Source organism: Ailuropoda melanoleuca, chromosome 5, assembly GCF_002007445.2.
Source record: "Ailuropoda melanoleuca isolate Jingjing chromosome 5, ASM200744v2, whole genome shotgun sequence".
NCBI lineage: Eukaryota > Metazoa > Chordata > Mammalia > Carnivora > Ursidae > Ailuropoda > Ailuropoda melanoleuca.
The window spans coordinates 114,550,994-114,570,094 of NC_048222.1; the positions used below are offsets into that span (position 1 = coordinate 114,550,994).

At 46.6% G+C, this 19,101-nt stretch overlaps 1 long non-coding RNA gene across 1 annotated transcript in view; it reads right to left on the reverse strand.

Annotated features, from left to right (window-relative positions):
- The window catches only part of LOC117802426, a 59,589-nt gene extending 42,040 nt beyond the window's left edge, over positions 1-17,549 (reverse strand). The window contains exon 1 of the long non-coding RNA XR_004625832.1: positions 16,971-17,549. This is a non-coding gene — a long non-coding RNA (uncharacterized LOC117802426). The remainder of the gene's footprint in view (positions 1-16,970) is intronic.
- Positions 17,550-19,101: the final 1,552 nt, after the last annotated feature.

Below are 19,101 nucleotides of genomic sequence, written 5' to 3' on the forward strand. Positions count from 1 at the left end.
ATCTCCTATGCTACAGTCGTATTACATCAGAGCTGCTGCTCTTCCGTGTGCTGCTTTGGGACAGAGAAGGTGTCCCTTACACTTTACTTTTCTCTCCTAAAAACTTATTGTAATATACTAACTTTGTTTGAATAAGGCCCTTAAGCACCATCAGCAGGAAAACACCTGTGACCTCTAGGATGTGAACAGAGCGCTCTTAGCGTTAAAATCACAGGCCCTAAAACCCAACAATGTGCATTCAAACTCTAGCCCTGCCTCTTCAGCCGTGTGACCTTGGACAAACTGCCTCAGTTTTCTGAGCACTAGGTTTTCTCCATTTGTAAAACAGGGATACTATCCCTCTCAAGCTTGTTGTGGGGATTAAAAGAGACTACGTATGTAAAGCACTTAGCGGTACATTCGTCAGATAGGATGGGCTGTAGTGGGAACACATATTAACAGCCACGTGGGGTAGATCGAAAACGGGATTTATTGGGGAAAAACTTACAGGCATAGAAGCAATGAGCGGGGGTGAGACTCTGAGCTCCCACGATTCCCCAGAGAGGTATGTGGGACTCCGCACAGGGGGACAGACACACCCTGGAAAGACCTGAGGACGGGGACTCTGTGCCTTTAGTGCCCCACACACATTTGGGGAAAGAAGCACAGGAACATCTGGATAACTCTGTAGCAATGCGGCATCCTGAGCCGTGAGACAGCCTTGTCAGAAAGGAGAGAGAGGCCCCAGGGCTCACCCTCTGGCATCGGCCTCAGCGTCCCCTCCACTGACTCCGACCAACTGAGCTGGCTTCTTCCCGCAAAAGAGAAGGAGGTGAGCCTCCAGGGCCGTGTGATTTTGTCTCCTCTGAGAGTGTCACACAAGAAGACATAGCAAGGGTTGAACTCCGCTTTTTCCAGGGTCTGCCTCAACTAACAAGTCAGCCCAGAAATCATTAAACCACTTTAATTGAAACTAAGTCCCCATGTCTTGGAGTCACCCATTGAAAAGGACATTAGAGATCATGTAATTCAATCCTACATTTGTGGACCAAAGTGAGACTCAAAGTGCATGGTTTATTTGGTTACTGGTAAGAAGTGCCAGAGTCAGGACTCGAAACTTCATGTTCCAAATTCCATTTCCTCTTAAATTGCAATGAAGTGCATTTTAACCTCGTTTGGCACTGCAGTCACAGAGATCCTATTAAATACAAGGGACTGAAGAAAAGACAGTAGCTTCTAGAGCAAACCAAGAGAGCAACCCAGAGATGATTAATTTTGTTCAAAGCCTTTGACTTCCATAAATAAGAAAGAAAAGCTATATAATTTAGCAAATAATGATCAGGGGAATCTACTGAAAATACTACTTAAAATCTATGAGAGGTAGTCAGATTTTTTCAGGGGAAAAGTTACAATCTTAAAACCTTTTTAGTTCAAGAAGAATGCATGCGAAGGAAGTGATTATTCAAGAAGATAAAATAAGATGAAGAATAATTTTGGGGTGCCTGGGTGGCTCAGTTGGGTAAGCGACTGCCTTCGGCTTAGGTCATGATCCCAGGGTCCTGAGATCAGGTTCGGCATAGGGCTCCTTGCTCAGCGGGGAGCCTGCTTCTCCCTCTGCCTGCTGCTCCCTCTGCTTGTTCTCTCTCTCTCGAACCAATAAAGAAATAAATCTTAAAGAAGAAGAAGAACTTTAAAAATATAAGGAAAGTAGAAGGAAGGAATTAAAAATAAAAGCAGAATACCATAAAGTTGAAAACAAAATCAGTGGAACTAACCGTTAGGAGAAAATGCTCCATGTGTCTCTGGCGTTTCTGCTCTCATCTCAGGAGCAGCCGGACCAGCTGCTTTTGTTCCAGACTATCTTTTCAAGAGGGTTGTGTAGCAAACAGCTTTGAAAAATAGAAAGTGCCTCTACCCAGAACCAAGGGCAGCATCTCACTGTCCATTCTAAAAGATTCGAGTTCCCTAAGCCTAGGACTCTCTTTCAAGAGATTCCTCTCTTGAAAAACAACAGGCGATGCGAGCAGGCAGCCCGGGGGCTTCACGGCATCTACCTGCGGGAAGGGCAGAAATGCTGATGCCCTGGCTCTCCCGGGCCAGGGAGGCCTGTGTGTTCTGCCAGGAGACTAACAGCTTGCAATTAGAGTAAAAATCTCAGACGCTTTGCAGTTCTTCATTTTGATAAAGAAATCCAGAGGGATTCGTTAACAAAAAACAAAAATAGCAACAATAATAATCTATTCAGTTAGCCTAATCAAGAAAACAGGGGAGGGGCACCTGGGTGGCTCAGTCGGTGAAGCCTCTGCCTTCTGCTCAGGTCATCAGCTCAGGGTCCAGGGATCGAGCCCCATGTCAGGGTCCTGGCCCAGCCGGGAGTCTACTTCTCCCTCTCCCTCTGCCCTCCCCCCAACTCATACTCTCTCTCTCTCTCTCTCTCAAATAAATAAAATCTTAAAATAAAAAAAAAGAAAAAGAAAAAGAGAAAATACAAAGAAACTTAGGAATTTGAAAGTGAATTAGCACATCTATATAAGAAACTAAAATTCTTTTTTTAAAAAAACTTGTATTTATCTATTTGAGATATAACTGACATTATATTGGTTTCAGGTATACAACATAATGATTCAATAATTGTATAAAGGAAACTATCATTCTTATAAAAGAACCATTTGTACAAATATGTGCTATTGTTTTGAAGACCTGAGTGAAATGGATAATTTTTGAGGAAAACATCAAATATCAAAATTCATTCCAAATGAAGCAGAAAACCTTTCCAGGCCAATCTCATGGCATAACTCAAAGGCCAAAGCCAAGGTCTCGATCTGCTCAGCAGTGCCTGCCTGCTTGCTCTTCCCTGGCCCTTGACCAAGGATGGATGGTCCCATCAGCCAACAGGGCCCAGGTTTGGCTCTGCTTGAACTTGAAGGTGGAGGTCAAATCTGCCAGCCTTGACTCCAAACATTATGATATGATACTATGACCAAGTAAATTGCATCTTTTCACTAGAAAAAGGAGATGGAAAATAATTTTTATTAAATAGGATGCATACATATTTCTTATGAACCCCATCCTTTACATTTAATGCCGTTTTCTTTATTTATGAAATAACACTTTTTGGCTCTAGACATTGATCTGACAAGGACAGTAAGATCACCAGCAAGAGCCTTCTGGCGCCTGTCAGTGCATTCCCTTGGCTCAGTCCTCGGCCATGCGGGATGGCCCTTCCCTGCACGCCCGCCCCCATTGTAACAGCAGTGGCGTCCACCCAGCCGCATCAGCATCACCTGAAAGCTTGTCAGCAATGCACCGCCTGAAACAGAAACTCTGGGGCTGGGCCCAGCTATCCACGTTCTAACAAGCCCCTCCAGGGGTTATGATGCACAACCAAGTTGGACAAGGATTGCAATTGACTTCATTCATGTCGTAGAATTTAGCATCTATCACAGCCCACTTCCTGTTGGTTGCATCAACACAATTCACAAGGAAAAATTCCACGGCTCTGCAGCCCCCCTCTCGCTATAAATAGTGAACACTTGCTCACCAGCAGCTGGAGCTCCGGCCCATCCTCGTCGGAGCACTGCAGGCTCCGTAAGACCCAGCTGCTCAGAATACCGACAGCCGAAAGGAACACGGCTGTGCGTACGTGCTGAGGGGGACTCGACCACCGTTGCTCCATAAAGTCATAAAGCGGGTTTGCAGCAGAAGAAGAGGAAAGCAAGAGTTGCCCCACTTTTTCTTTTTTTGAGGAGGAAGGTTAAGGTGGAAGTAATTCACAGCTACAGCCCCTAATCCTAACTAAATGCAGGAGTTCAAGAAACAGCGAGGGGCGCCTGGGTGGCACAGTCGTTAAGCGTCTGCCTTTTCGGCTCAGGGCGTGATCCCGGCGTTCTGGGATCAAGCCCCGCACCAGGCTCCTCTGCTGGGAGCCTGCTGCTTCCTCTCCCACTCCCCCTGCCTGTGTTCCCTCTCTCGTTGCCTGTCTCTATCTCTGTCAAATAAATAAATAAAATCTTTAAAAAATAAAAATTAAAAAAAACAGCGAGATCTGACACCGAGGCAAGAAAACTGGAAGGACCGGAAACTGGAATCCTTTCCCTGTCCCTGTTCCTGATTCGCCATATGACCTGGGGAACCTTACTTAAGCTTTTGATGGTTTAGTATTCCCATGGGTGAAGTAGGAGAGACAATAACCCCTCCTTCTTTCATCAGAAAATGGTGAGTCGATTCAGTAAATGATCCAGAAAAGAAGTTTAAAGAGAGTCACGGGCAGAGCTGGCCCTAAGGTATCACAGCCCCGAGGCTACCCTACTCTCTCAAACTCGGGGACACACTGGGGAAGGGCTAGCATATTAAAGGCGTCTCTGGCTCATCCACACGCATAGCCTGAGCTGCGTACCCAGACCCCGCTCCACTGTCAAGGCCTGTTGATTTTTTAAATCAGAGGGCCTCGGTTGCATTCCCTGTCCCCTCCTGGACAATCTCTCTCACCCCTGCTTCCGCATGAGCCCTTCTAAGAGGTCTGTAGTCTGCCCACCTTTCCTTCCATTGGGAGCTCCTTAAGAACTGTGTCCTAGCTTTGCTATTCCTTTGCACATTCTAGATGTTCAGTACATGTTTGTTGAAGGAAAGGTGAAAGAAGAGTGAATGGATTCGTTCTTCCCCTTGGCTAGAGCACCTGACACACATTGTAACCTCCTTTCACCCACTTCTTGCAGCTAACTATGGGCTGCCTGCATTCCCCCCTGTGGACTGCTCTGGGTCAGGGCTTCTTGAGATGTAGGATTTTACCACGATCAGGGGCCCTGGTTGTGGCTCAGACCACCTTCTTTTACACAGTAGAAGGAAGCTCAGAAAGCAGAAATGACCTGGATCTATGCTTGGCCCAGAAACATCATTGTCAATATGTCAAGTGATTGGAGGCTAATCACTGTATCAAAGGACTTAGCAAACCTCAGAAGCGAAGAATGGATTTGGGATATAAATAACATCTGGATGTCGTCTTTGAGAAACAAAGGGCACACTCACACACAATGCAGCAGTCACCCCTGTGTTAGCACAACCCCGACTAATTCAGCCTCAATCACTGAGAGCAAAGGATAAAGCTTTTGAAAATAGGGATGATGTCATTTGGATGCCACAGACCAGCCCGAGTGCTTTGCAGGGTTAGAGACTGCCCCTCTCAAAGCTCCAGAGGAGAGTGAGTGCGCCCTCACAGTCTCTGAATGTGTAAGGAATCCAGTCAGGACTTTGATCTCTGCTTACTTGTTCTAATCGGTTAGCGAGGGAGGCCTTGGATTAGGCCTTAGAGACGAGAAAGCTGGGGCTTGGAGAGGAGCCCCCCGCCCAGATGAACCAGTGACAGTCAGTGGAGAAACTCAAAGTTTACGGTTGGGTCCGCCCAGCAAGGTGGGCCCGGACAGAATTCGAAGATGTAAGAGGTTGTCCTGCCTTTGTCGTGTCCCCTTCCTCTGCTCCTACTTGCTCCGCTTGCTTGCAGAGATCTCCTGAGCCTCATGCCTGCCCCCAGACCCGTGTCTGGCTGGACACCAAGGCCTCTTCACAGCCAGCTGCCCTGTTCCTCCCTAGGCCTCCCACCTGATCCCCCCTCCCAAACACAACTTGCTTCACCTGCCTTGATCTCATTTGAGCAAAGGAAAGGGTTCCTCTTCCAGACCCACCAATGGTGGACCGGAAAGGGGGACGGAGGGCCAGAAACAGCGCCACTTCCTCTGCTAGCAAAGTGAGGCCACACTCAACTCATAGCACTTACTCTGCTGAAGTGGGATGAGGGTCCTCTGTTCCCCTGTGGAAAGATAACGACCCGAAGGCCTCAAGCAAGAGGCAGAAAAACGTCTCCATGAGGCCTCAACACATAATTCTTCCAGGATCATAGCACGACCATTTGTCCACGGTCTACCAGATGTCAGGAACTCCACATCTCACCATACCCTGTGAGGTATTAGTACCCCACGTGACAGAGGAGAGAGCCGAGGCTTGGAGACATTAGTCCCTGGCCTGCGTCTGGACCTAGGGCTGCTTGACTGTAACACCCATATTCTTAACTGGTACATTCTTTTTTTTTTTTTTTTAAGACTTTATTTATTTATTTGACAGAGATAGAGGCAGCCAGTGAGAGAGGGAACACAAGCAGGGGGAGTGGGAGAGGAAGAAGCAGGCTCATAGTGGAGGAGCCTAATGTGGGGCTGGATCCTATAACACCGGGATCACGCCCTGAGCCGAAGGCAGACGCTTAACCGCTGTGCCACCCAGGCGCCCCTTAACTGGTCCATTCTTGCACAGGCAGCCTACCTCTGCAGACGCTGACTCGTCCCAGCTGTGCTGGTAACGGACAGTGTCGTACTGCAGGGAGCTGGCTAATGCCCCGCGGTGGCCTCTCCCGCCTCTCCCACGCGTCCCAGGCTCTTGCCTCTGCGGGAAGCTGATTTCCCGCCACTCTTCTCTCTCGACTGCCCCTCCCTCCTTTCATCTTCTACCTTTCATGGGTAGTTGCTGATGGAAGGGTGTTGATGACTCTTTATAACTATCCTTTCAGTTCTTCTGAAAAACACGGAAAAAAAAGCCAAGTTTATATTTGAAAATATAGAAGCATGATTCAGTGAAGTGGAAAATGACGTCAGAACAAAGAACAAAAAAGACAGAACCCTTAGAAGGAGACATACCAAACCTGTACAGCCCATGGCAAAGCGATTTTACGCCTTGAAAGTCTCTCTGGAACCACCGCCGACAGTGAGAGGATCTTTGCGCTCTCCTTGCAAATACCACCGGTGCTAACGCCCTGGCATCATCCGAGAAAAAAGTTGGAGCAGCAGAACCAGCCCTAACAGGGCATCAGTCAACTACTTAACGCCTGACCAACCTTGGTACTCAGCCTCTTTGGGCCTCAGCTCCTCATCTGGCAGTGAGTTCCAGATGCTGGTACCGCCTTGACTGTAACCAAACCACCTAGAGAGCCTTTCAGAAGTTCAGCTCTACCTTGCAGCTCTGATTGAAGATTGCGCAGATGAACCCTAAGAACCAATACATTTTAAAAGTCCCCTGGGTCATCCTTACCTCCAGCCAGATTGGGAAACCACCGAACTAGGTGATATCCAAGATAGCTTCCAGCTAACTCTGAGGGTGGCCTGGTAATGACAATTTGCAACATGCTCTGGACAGAGTCCTGCTGGAAAGAATGCCTCCCTCTATAAACAGCAGATTCCTTGCTTTCAAGTCTATTGACAAACAGAATCCACTTAAGGGTTTCTGTTTTTATATCTCAACATTCTTGCTGAGCAAAGTCTCTGTGATGGTACCATCTTGCAGGGAAGAGATTTTAGAGAGCAAAATGTAAGACACCAGTCATTCTGGAGAATGTTGGAAAGAAAGAACTATCGCTCTTAGGAGTTGTATTGTGTCCCCCTACAAAAAAAAGGATATGTGAAGTCCAAATTTCAGTAACTCAGAATGTGACCTCATTTGGAAATAGGATCTCTGCAGAGGTAATCAAGTTAAAATGAGGTCACTTAGTGTGGGGCCTAATCCAATAGGACTGGGTTTTTATAAAAAGGGGAAATTTAGACACAGAGACAGATACGTGGAAAAGATGCCACATGACGGTCATAATGCGTCTACCAGCCAAGGAACACCAAAGATGGCCGGCAAACAGCAAACACTCGCAAGAGGCAAGGAAGGGCTCCCCTGCATGTTGCAGAGGGAATACAGGCCCTGCTCACACGTTGGTTTTGGACCTCCAGCCTCTAGGACTGTGAGACAGTACCTTTCTGTTGTTTTAAGCTACTGAGCGTGTGGCGCTCTGTTACGACAACACGAGGACACAGATACAATTACCAGCCTGGATTTTAAAATAACGACAACAATGGTCAGCATTGGTCCCAGGGTTTTACATGTGTGATCTCATCTAATCCTACCCATAACCCAATGAACTGGGTTTATCATTCCCACTTTCATTTTACTGTCATCCCCATTTTAGAAAAGAGGCAGGCCAGGCTAAGTAAGATTAATTTCCTAAAACTCAGACAGCTCAGAAAGCGTGGGACTTGGGTTTGGTCTAGGGCCATCTGACCCCAAAGCCCTACTGACACTACAGAGGAGGTGCCATGAGGAACCCCACCTAGAAGAGAAAACTAAGCTATTCCTAGAAAATCGCGGAGGCCAGTATGTATGGCCTCGTCTCATTGTTTCACTTAAAGTAAATCGCAGATCGGATAGAAAAGGTAACACCAAAACACAATACTAAGTAAAATGTAAAATGGTCTTGAATTAAGTCAGCTGAGATTGCCCAGACCCGGCTTCTAGCTCTTGGTATAAATTAATCAATCATTGAGTCTGCATATTTTATAAAGATGATAAAAACAGCGATGTAAGAAGTACGACTGCTCCCGTTTCACAGTCGATGAAACTGATCAGAGCGAGAAGGGACTTGTCCAGGGGACATGGCTGCACCAAACCCAGAACCAGAGCTTGGGCAGTGGAGCCTCCTCACTTCGTCAGCATGCTCTGCTCTGTTAGACGCAAATGTGTGTGTGATGTGTGCCACATATAGAATGTGATCCTTATTTTTCCCATGAGATTTTTTTCCCCCTGAATTTGCCCAGTTGGATATACAAACTATTAGGGCTGTAGATGAAAGAGGCAAATGTCTATAATATTTAAGATATTAATTTGGGAAGGGGGGTGCCTGGGTGGCTCAGTCACTTACGTGTCTGCTTTTGGCTCAGGTCATGATCTCGGTCCTGGGATCGAGCCCCATATCGGGCTCCCTGCTCAGCGGGGAGTCTGCTTCTCCCTCCCCCTCTGCACCTACCCCCTGCTCGTGCTCTCTCTCTCTCTCAAATGAATAAATAAAATCTTTTTTTAAAAAGATATTCATTTGGTTGCATATATATTTAAATTACACATTATATAAGAAATATTGCTATTTGCAATCTCATATTTCATGAGACAATTTTATTTATACCCTTCCCTAACATCTTCACCGTTAGTGGCTTTATCATCGCAATAGCCCTTTACGGAATCACCTAACCATTTTCCAGAGCACATTCTTCTCCTGACTAAGCATTAAAAATTCCATATAGAACATGTAGTTGGAAATGTTAACCTTCTTTTATATTCGCCCTCTAAATTTACATTCGTCAGTGCTACAAGTATAACTATTTATCACATTGCTTTTAAACGACCTTTAAGAATTCGTTTACATTGATACACAGCACAGCAATGGTGACGTCCTCTTTCTGGAAATGGTAACTGACCAACCATGTGTTAAATTTCTTTGCCTCCTGCTTTATCAATTCTACGAGGAGATCCTCTCTACAAGCTTCCAAAATGAGGGTTGACTGGAGTTGTTTCAGTTGTTAATGGGTCTTTCCCAACCAGCATACTTTCCTATTCAAAATCACACGAGAAATTTTAGACCCCCCTTATAAGGAGACTCCCCCACCCCCTCCTCTTTGTGAGGCCTGAATTTCAGGTGTTAAAAGCTTTGGCCTCAAGGTAGTGGCAGAAAGATCAGCTACAAGGGGGAAAATGGCTGAAGTTACCTAGTGGGAATGTCTATGATTTTCAATGATGAAACCAAAACTGAACCTATGATTTTTTAAGTTGTATTATGTTTATACTTAGATAACTCAAGCAGAAACTCCCCGAGAAAGCTCCCAAGTCACTGATTATTACATACTCGGGTCTCCGTTTTACAGAATGATTCTCACATGTTGAGTCTAGCCACTCGGGTTGGATGGGTGAAAGCGTTGGCGTCGGCCCCCGTGTGCCCTCTGTTGCATGCAGACCTGCAGGAATGTTCCTTCGGACAGGCTCAGACCTGCCCATGCCCCAGCCCTCCTGACAGGCGGGGCAGCTCTTGCGCAGTGCACTGCAGCAGCCCCTCAGCCCTGTGGGGCGGTGGCAGCAGGGCGTGGGCTCTGCTCTCCGAAACTACCACACCCCTGGCCCGAGCCTCATCCTCCTTTGTGGGAAGCTGCTTTTCCTCAAGCACTCCTATTCAAGATAAACATTTAAATTGCACTTCGCATTCATTTTCCTCGTTTTGTTTCCTAGAATTTCAACATGCTTTTTTCTACTGAGCATTGTGGGTTAAATAGGCTTTTGTGGGCTAGTCTGGGAACATTGTTTCCAGTGAAAAATGCATTCTGTGTTAGAAACAAACAACATACACAAAGAAATGTTGGGAACACGACCTCTTTGTAGAGTGGGGACTGCCTGTCCAGCCTCATGTATCAGAGTTAAAGCATACAAGCATTCTCTTTTCAAATCTGGGCAGCCTATTTTCTTTTTTTAAGTCTCAATCTGGGATAGAAAGCTACGAATCTGGCCACATGTGGGGGACCCTGAGAAACAGACAGTTTTGATTCTATCATCGTCTAACTGGGAGAGAGGTGTAGAATTAAAGCGATTTGATTGCCTTCATCCTCTTTTGGAAAATACCAGCCTTCTAAGGGGAAGGTGGTGGGAGGTGGTGGTTAAATCGTTCATTCATTTGACAAGGATCATCTGTTTAATTAAAACATCCAGCTACCATCTATCGAGCACCTATGATATGCTAGACTCTGCTCTCCTGTTCCAGCGAAACCTCTGACAAAACAAACGAGGTTTACGGGGAAACTGACACTAGGTAACAGAATAAAACAAATAAGTAAGAACATGTAAAGTAGTGACAAATGCTTTGATGAAAATTAAGCCCAGGGAAGTATCGAACAGGAGAAGTGGGCCGGTAAGCTACTTTTGGTTGGATGGTCAGAGAAGGCCTCCCTGAGAAGGGGCTTTTACACTGAGACCAAAAGGCAGCTATGAACAGATATAGGGAAGAGAATTCCAGGCAAAGGGAACAGGGAGTGCAAAGGTCCTAAGGTTGGCCAGAACTTGATTTTATTCCATGAACAAAAGGGTCAGTGTGGCTGGAGTGGGGCAACTGAGAAGGAGGGAGGGTAATGTGAGAACTGGCTGCAGAGGTGGTGAGAAATCAAATCCTGTAGGGCCTTGCAGCCAGGGTGAGCTGGTTGGATCTGGTCCTGAGTACAAGGGCAGCACCGGAAGGCTTGAAGCAGGCGCGTGGCTTCTGTCATCTGGCTTGAAAGGCCACGCCCCTACTGCCTGAGAAGGCAAAAGCAGAAGCTTTCACTAATACCGAGACAGTCGGGATGGTGGTGGCCTTCAGCAACCATCCACTTACCCTATGCCTGGAACTCTTTAAGTGCTTTTGCCTACAGTACATTGATTAATCCTCACAACTGCACTCACCAATGGAAATTATTAGAATTTCCATATTACACATAGAAAAAATAAGACCTAGAAAAGTAAAGAAACTTGCCTCCAGCTGGTAGGATTAAAAAAAAAAAAACACCCTTTTCTAATTATATAAGTTAATAAGTTATTATTAAAAAAACTTTCTTAAATGAGCAAAAAGAAAAAATTAAATCACTTGAGATTGCATCACTGAGATAACCACTGTTAACATTTTGGTTTATGTATTTAGATGCTGTGCGGTGAAATCTATTATCTACTATTCTCAAAAGCATATGACGCTTACTTATACGTGGCATAATTCTTAGGTTACAGGGTTTTTACATTTTTATCATTAATTTTAGAAATACTGTCCACAAATCTATCTTGAATGAAAGTATGAAAAAAATGTCAAATCGTAATACATAGTAAATGATGGTTTAAAATTACAGAGCAGGGGCGCCTGGGTGGCACAGCGGTTAGGCGTCTGCCTTCGGCTCAGGGCGTGATCCCGGCGTTATGGGATCGAGCCCCACATCGGGCTCTTCCGCTATGAGCCTGCTTCTTCCTCTCTCCCACTCCCCCTGCTTGTGTTCCCTCTCTCGCTGGCTGTCTCAATCTCTGTCAAATAAATAAATAAATAAAATCATTTAAAAAAAAATAAAATAAAATTACAGAGCAAGATCGGATTTTTTTAATACAATGAAGTTCTCCAAAAAGCATGTTTCTGTCCTTTTCTGTGCCGACAGTTCAAAAAATCATCTGTCAGATACAAATTACCCCCAAGATGGCCATACCCAGTCACCTGCTCCGGTGGGCTTGTTTGGGTCAGTCAATGGCAGACGACACCTGGTAATAAGCCTGCGCACATCTCCGCACACCCACACACCCAGCACTGTGCCTGGCCCGTGAGGCCTGATGCAGCCGCAGCGGACCCAGTGTCTGAGCTCCACCTCAGCCTCTATAGCCAGAAAAACTGAACAAATTGGGCCGAGCAATATGTCATCTTTAAAAAGTGAGAGTCAGTTCACCTGGGTGGCTCAGTTGGTGACGCGGCTGCCTTCGGCTCAGGTCATGATCCCAGGATCCTGGGACCCAGACCCATATCAGGCTTTCTGCTCAGCGGGGAGCCTGCTTTCCCCTCTCCTTCTGCCCTTTCCCCACTCATGCCCTCTCACTCACTCTTTCTCCCTCTCTCTCAAATAAACTCTTAAAAAAAAAAAAAGTGAGAGTCATCTCAAATAAGAGAAGATCACCTGAGACTCCCCCGCAAGAGCGTACTTCCAGAGATGAATTCCTCTGCCCTCCGAGGTTAGACGGGTATGTGCCCCCGTACAGCCAGCTGGATGAGATCATGAAATCTGATGTGAAGCTTCTTCCCCTGAACTTGTCCTCTACTCCGCCCTCCTCTAGAATTGCTTCTCCACCACAGTCTGGTTATTTCCCTTTCCTCTCTGTGCATTTTCATGGTATGGGCAGTCATGGCTCCCAAGCCCACTACCACTGCCTTCAGATTTCCTCATTTATAATTGGAGATAACCCTTAGCAAGACCATTTTCAGAATTAAATGAAATCATCAGGATCAAGCTCCTGGGACACAGTAGACTGTCTCTACTTGCTGTTGCCGTCTGCCTTCTCTACTGCCCTCCCGTGCCCACCCTTCAAAGGATCTCATGCTCTGCACTGAGATGTGTGGTATGGTTGAAGGCCACGTGGGCCTTGGTTTGAGCCCCAGTTGGCCCTGTTTTTGCTGTGGGATCCTGGGCAAGTCTTTGAACCATCGTGGTCTTGGAGGTTACTCTCAGATACAAATGAGGTCATAGATACCAAATTACTCTTTACTCAAGATAAAGCTCTCCAAAAACTAGGAGAGAATGGTAATAAGAGAAATGGCCCTTGGATGAAAATGAGCCTATAAATAAGATGAATCCACTGTATAATCTGAAAACTTTCAATAAGCATTTTCAGAGGGACCATTTTGAAATAGGAAAGTTAATTGCAAAATGCCCAAATCTTATACAGGACTGGCAGAAGGGAAAAGAAAATTGACTTGCCCCTCTCTCTTATATACAACTGAGAATGAACCCAGCCTGCTTCAACTCACCACCATTTGGCCATGCCAAATGGGTAGAGAATTACAGGGGAAGCCGGTGCAGAGAGGGAGAGCCCAGGCTATATGGGGGAGGTGCCCCACGTTCCCAGCTGAGCAGTAACAAGGCTGCCCGCTCTAATGGGGAGCCAGGCTCAGCCCAGACTTGAGGCACTGACCAGACATCAGGTTGGGAAGAGATGCTCAGGGTTTATAGAAGACATGAGCCCACACCCAGGCTGCTCAGCTAGGATTGTTCTCTCTGGAGACAAAGCAAGGCCTGCCACAGGACCCTTCCCCGTCTTCCTCTATCTTGAGGACAGGGGCTTGGGAGCTGGGCTCTTTAAATTTGGCTGAAAGATATTCCAAAAGATTGGCCACAGCCTCCTTTCCTGGGAATTGAGCTATGGACTCAGCAAGGAGGATCAATAGGACCTTAAATGACCTGAAACGACACTCTACATGCAAAAAAGACCGGTTTCCTGCCAAGTGCATTCAGAAAAGGAAAGGCTTGGGGCGCCTGGGTGGCACAGTCGTTAAGCGTCTGCCTTCAGCTCAGGGCGTGATCCCGGTGTTATGGGATCGAGCCCCACATCAGGCTCCTCCGCTATGAGCCTGCTTCTTCCTCTCCCACTCCCCCTGCTTGTGTTCTCTCTCTCACTGGCTGTCTCTATCTCTGTTAAATAAATAAATAAAATCTTTAAAAAAAAAAAAAAAAGGAAAGGAAAGGAAAGGCTTAGCGTGATGCTTCTCTGTGTATGGGCTGCTTATGGGTCAAAGGTGTCGTTTTGATGCCAGGGATCCCAAACCCTTCATCCACTTGTCCTGGTTTGGTGACTTGAGTTGACAAGGCCTTGTGAATATTTTCATTCCTGGATAACTGGTTCAAAGTTGGAGTCCTGTTTGGACTATGAGGAGGACACTTCGCTCTCCGTCTACATTCTAGAGGATGGCACCTGCACCCTCAAGATGAAATTTCACAGCCTAAGTCAAAAGGCCAACCTCCCTGTTCTTGTGCAGAGGAGGGGAACGAACCTTAGGCTGGATACCCAAGAAAACATGGATGACTCTACAACAGCCCAGAATATATGGATTTAACAAGCCTGATCTCCTTATCCAAAATGCAGGGGAACCTAAGCAAGGTTAGGCTGCTGTTGGTGGCCCGTGTAGCAAAAATGGGGTGTTTCTCTAAGACCATGTGGCCCTCAGAAAGTTAGACTGGCAAAATTGGCATACACAAGGGATTTGACTAGGATTCAGAGGGAGTAAACCAAGACAGTGACTAAATTTGTGACTGAGGAATTTGGCGATACCCCAAATCCCCATCAAAGTGACTTGACTGTGATATCAGGAAGGTAGAAATAGAATGTGAGTATGACTTTAAAAGTGTGAATCTGCCTAGTTGGCTGTATAGGATGCTGTGCGGAGAAACCGGTTTGAAGAGACTAGAGCATGCAGGAGAGAAGCCCAAAGTCTCAGAGGCTGGCAGGGCCTTCTAAGCAGGGATGAGTGGGGTGGGTGGGCAGCCTCATAAGTTCAGGGCATCGTGTCAGGAGTATTTTTCTCTGGGACCACACAACTAACCTCATTTACTCTAACTTTAGGCTAACTAAGCAAACATTTGGATGGAATTTGTCTTCTCAAGTATATTTATTTACAAAGGAAGACTGCTTGCCGTGATGTGAATATTCTGGTCTGTTGGTCATCATTTGGGTATATACATCAGTCTCTGAGGTCTGATTAATGTGAATCCATTTGAGGAAGGGCAAGATCGGGGCCTTGATCAATGTGGTGTCATTTGTGGTAAATAAGTCAGCTGGAAATACCCTTTTATTCACTCAGTATACAGTAATGTCAACAGAGTATACAACATACCCACCCCCTGCCATGGTAGCGTTTGCATATGAGTGATGGCAGGACCTAAAAGTCTTAATTATAGCCAAGTAAAATAATTTTTAAAGCAATAAAATCAAATAACACTTAGGAAAATACATTTGGTTTTGATGGTAGTTGTGTTTTTCAAATTTCGACATCCTATTGATTTTTCTGAAGTAATTTCTAAAGCAGGTGCCTTTTTGAAAATTGTTTCCCACTTTTCTTTTTCTTCTTCTGTTTTTTTTTTTTTTTTAAACTTATGTCACTCGGCAGCTTCCCCAGACCCAAGCCCGGCAAGGATTCTCATATCCCACCACGCAAGGATCAAAAGAACCAGGCACACTGCAGAGGAAGAAAATTTGCCCAGCGTGGACCCAAATAGGGAGATCTGGGCTGCCTCTTCCCTTCCCCCATGCCCCAGAAGATCTAAATTTAGTTTACTGGATATACTGCAATGACATTAACATGTTGCAAGAACAAGAATCAAGCAAGAGGGAAAAAATGAAGCTAAATGTGATGCGAGGTATTTCAATACCATAGCAACTACGATGTCTTCCCTCTTAGGCAGTTCACTTCCTCAGGTCAGGTTATTCTACCCTCTCCTGCACTTCCTGTTGCCATCATCAAATCAGGTCACCCTGAATTCGGGAGTCCTCTTCATGACTGCAGTCATGTCTATTTCCAGCAGGATGAATTTCCGCCATCTCTTCCTTTGCTTCCCGGACCTTTATTCGGTGCCCTTGATGTTCCTGGTTGCTCTTTGCTGCGGACCACATGCTGTAAATGCTTGCCTTTCATGCACATCTCCTCCCCCACACCCTTCTCCTTCTCGCTGCTCCTCTCCCTGCCCCTCCCTCCAGCTTCTGCAGTAGTCACTAACACAGCCACTTGATTAGTGACTCAGGAATTCAGGATCCAAGCACCTTGATTCTCCTGAAAGGCCCAGGTCTCTCTTCCTAGACTAAGCTAAAGGTCTCTCTCTCACCCCCTTAAGTGGAGATGACTTCAGTCTTGAATATTCAGTCTGTTAAAGTTGCCCTGGCTTCTTCCCCTTTCCCTTTTCTGTGCATGTCCCTGGGGCTCTTCACGCTCTATTTAACTTTTCCCAGGAAAACAATTTTTAGAGCCCACTTACAGATGGAACAACTAAGGTTCAGAGAGCTTAATTGCCCAGTTGCCTGGTTAGTTCTTGAAGGATGCAAAACAAATGGGGTGAAAATTCAATCAAATTGGCGAACTTGGTGGGAAAAAATCTTGGTGAGGGGTGAGTAGTGCCAAATTAAGACCTGATGATTATTTAAGAGTTCCTTCACCCGTTCTGCTCTTGTCTCCCTGTTGGCAGTGTAAGCAAATAACCAAAGCCAAGCCAGGATATCAGCCACGGTTCCACCAGGACACCTGAGACGTTCCTGCCTCCCAGGATGGCGGAGGCTCAGAAGACCACCAGGGGCCCCTCCAGACCTACCCCAGCAGGGCAGGACGAAGGATCAGTTCTCTCAGAGTCACTAGCTCGGGGTCACTGGCCAGCATGAGCTCCCCATCCACTAGGTTTTTCACAATTCAGTTAGTGCATAGTGATGAATTGACAGAATTGTCGCCCCGAAATGTAGGAAGGTGCATAAAATACAAGATAACTCTAAAATTATATTGATCGCAAGAGTGCTATGAGTCTTAGAAGTAAGCCCCAGCCTTCTCTGGGGGAAAGACATGGGCAGGAAAATGAAGACGATAACTCAGTATTGTAACTGCTCGCTGCAGTGGAAGAGGGACTTACGTTTCCCAAGCTGAGTGTGAAGAGAAGGGTCTATCCTTGGATGCAAAGGAAGCAAGACCGAGCAGCTCAGAAAAGTCACGTCTTGGTGTGAGCATGGAGGCGATCCCACCGCGGCCCTGGCTGTCCGAGGTCCTGTGCGGTCCCCTCCTCCCGGTGGGGCTCCCTGCGGCTGTGCTCCTGGATCTGCTGAGTTAGGAGCTGGGCCGTGCTGCTGCCGCTGCACATGCTGATTAAGAGCCTGATTGATTTTCTAGCCCATGACCACACTGGTGGGGACAGAGTACGACAGAGGAGGATGGCGGGGAGCCAAGGGCAAAGAGGGTTATGAAATGAGCTCTCAATGAAGGAAACTGTGGGAAAGAATGCAATGGAAGCAGATTTGGGGCCAGTAGATGTGGGAAAGTAGAACAACTCAAAATCACTCTTCGGGCTTGAGCTAAAACAAAGCACTTTGCCAAAACACAGGGAGAGGATCCAGGCTGTGATACTCGGCACTGTTTATGTAAAACACGCTATTCCTCTCTACAAAATCATCACGGACAATGCTTACCCATCACTCTGTTCCAGGCACTGTATTGGGTTCTGGAGCTACAGATAAGAATCAGGCTAGAGAAGATGATCGAAAACATACACGGAATGACTTGTAAAAATGTAAATGTGTCTTAAGGGAACCATAAAAACAATTTTGCCTAAACTTGGGGCCCAGAGCAAGCAGGGATGAATGGTAGGGGAAGGGATCTGTGGCTGTGTCCCCGCCACTGCTGGCTGCCTTGTGTGCAAATCTGAGGAAGGTTCTCAGGGACCTTTCACTCCTTACTGCCCATTCTGACAGGAAGGCCCTGGTGCTTCCCACCCCCACCCTGCAGTCCAGAGGAGGCCTGCTTCAGTGAGGGGGGCCGTGTACAGGCTTCCAGGTGCTTTCAAAGTAGCAGGTGGAGGGGCGCCTGGGTGGCACAGCAGTTAAGCGTCTGCCTTCGGCTCAGGGCATGATCCTGGCGTTATGGGATTGAGCCCCGCATCAGGCTCCTCTGCTATGAGCCTGCTTCTTCCTCTCCCACTCCCCCTGCTTGTGTTCCCTCTCTCGCTGGCTGCCTCTATCTCTGTCAAATAAACAAAAAAATCTTAAAAAAAAAAAAAGAAGCAGGTGGAAAGTGAGCACTGGACAGTGGGGGGAAGACCTCACAGCACCAGGGGACAGTTGTACATCCTCCTCTGAACCTAAAGTTAAGGGCAGGACACTTGGGACATGATTCCTCCCCACAGCCTCACATGCCCACCCCCCCATAACCTTAGCATCTGGGGTCCCACCTGTGTATTGTGAGCGGCGATTTCTTCCAACCCACCCTTCCCCTGCTTTACCTCCCTTTGGGTAAAGGAATAAATTATTTTTGCTTCCATTAGCTTTCAGCATTTTTTTTTTTTTTTTGCCCCTTGGTAAACTGGAAAGTGGGGAAGAAGATGAGTATCTGGTGTGTTTTTGTGCATCCATATAATAGAGGAAATGATATGTTTAAAAAGGGGAAATGAGAACAAATATACAACTCAAAACCAGTGAGTGGCCAAGTTCAGTACCTGATAGATTTTTTTTTTTTTTTTAAGAAAATCAGAAATAAACCCCTCTTGCTGTGGTCCATGTTTGACAATGACATAACCTGAAGTGGCTCTTTCATCTTCCACCACAAAAACACCTCTGTGTAGCTTTATAGCCCGAGTATCTGCAGTGGAGGACTTTAAGGAGGTTAAACTTAAGCCAGAAGACTTCAGAGAGGTGTAGTCTAAGCCAGGGACCTCAGAGTCATCTAGCTTCAGCCGGGGCGGGGGGTGGGGGTTGAGGTGGGGGCTCAGAGTGGTCAAGCCTAGGCTGGCAGACTAGACTAAGCTGGAGGGACCTTATACCCATAGAGCCTCAGCAGGAGGAACTCAAAGTTGTCGAACCTAAGTCAGCAGACCTCTGAGTGGTCTAACCTAAGCCAAGGGTCCTCTGAGTGGTTTAGCCTCAGCTGGGGATCTCAGAGTCTATCCTAAGCCTGGGCAGCCTTATGCCAGAGTAGCCTAAGCCTCTTATCTCCTGCAGGAGGAATTCAGGCTGGCAAGGGGATGGGGGGCCTCCCAGGCCCCCCCCAAAGTGTCC